Source organism: Brassica oleracea, chromosome C1, assembly GCF_000695525.1.
Source record: "Brassica oleracea var. oleracea cultivar TO1000 chromosome C1, BOL, whole genome shotgun sequence".
NCBI lineage: Eukaryota > Viridiplantae > Streptophyta > Magnoliopsida > Brassicales > Brassicaceae > Brassica > Brassica oleracea.
In genome coordinates, this window is record NC_027748.1 from 25,078,396 (window position 1) to 25,080,100 (window position 1,705).

The window sequence follows — 1,705 nt, forward strand, 5'->3', positions numbered from 1 at the left end:
CAAGGACAATAATGCAAGTAAGAAAGATCGATACAAGGCAATATTAATTATTCGCCATCTTATAGAGAGTCTCAAAGATCAGTACATAACTATTGAGAATCATCTAGACCTTTGGAACAAGTTAAAACAAAGATATGATCACCAAAGGTTGGTGTTATTACCAAAGGCTAGATATGATTGGATGAGTCTCAGGATCCATGAGTCTCAGGATTCAGGACTTCAAGTCCGTGGATGAATATAACTCAGAAATGTTCAAAATTGTTTCTACATTGAAGCTGTGTTGTAAGGAAATCACGGATGAGGATATGTTGGAAAAGACATTGTCCACCTTCCACACAAATAATATGGTGTTAGGACACCAGTACCGTGAAAAAGGCTTCAAGAGTTATGAAGATCTGATTCCATGTTTGTTGTGTGCTGAGCAAAACAATGAGTTACTGATGAGAAACAGTGAGTGAGAAACAATGAGATGAGACCTCCAGGATCCACACCATTACCTGAAGCACATGCAGCCGAAGAAGCTATGAATGAACCTAACCATGTCCATCATGATAAACCACACGGCCATTGCCGTGGTGGATGGAGAGGACATGGCCGCGGCCAATACAACTTAGATGGCCACGGGAATAGCTATGGAAGAGGCCGTGGATATCAATTTCATTCAGGCCGTGGTCGAGGCAGAATCTGTGGTGTTTCTAAACCACAACACTCGACCAGATCAGTGTGTCATAGGTGTGGAATAAGTAATCATTGGGCTAAGAATTTTAGGACTCCCAAGCATCTAGTTGATGTGTACCAAGAGAATTTTGGAAGAATCCTGAAGCCCACAAGATCTTATGGAATATGAGACTTCTAATTGTCTAAAAGAATAAGTTGATTTCAATGTCTTGTTTTGATTTTATGATTTCTTTGTCTTTATGACTTATTTGAATTTATTATATGAATGAAAGTTTTTATTTTAAAAATCCTATCTCTGAAAATCTGAAATAATAATAAAATCTATAATAATAAATCACCTAAAATTTCTTCATTTTAAAATAATGGATAAATGGTTTCAAAATTGAAACCATGGGCATAGGGAACAAATAATTCCTTTACATCGCCCAAAGAGATAAGAAATATAGTTGCGGGTATAGCCATTCCCATGAAAGACTACGGCCAGACTAAAGAGATCTAATGATTTATACTCACCCATAGAAGCCCATTGAGTTTAAAAGACATAAGAATGGTTTCCATATTGAAACAATGGGCACAGAAAATCTTTGATTTCCTTTTAGAATTCACTCAAGATCATAGAAAAAATGGCCGAGACTATACATGCATTCTCTACTAGTCTATACTATGTAAAGATCAGTATGATCGAGGCAAATGCCTGCGAACTTTTCACTCTATGGCATAACCGGATTAGCCATGCTGGTTCAAACATGATGCAAAATGGGCACACATTGAAAGAAAGAAAGAGTTATCCCATAGAATCTCACAAGGGAAACTCATTAGGTCATAATTATAGTATGTCCATGAGGGGGCAGTGTGGACAAATCCGTGGCACATGTCCATACTCTAAACGGCTTGGCCGAATCCTTTTATAAACCGCATAGGCCATTACTTATAAGGTCAAAACTCCAAATCTAAAGCTTGGGGACATACGAATTTTACATGCATCTAAGTTAAAAGCACCAGGCCATTTAGTGATCATAGATATTCT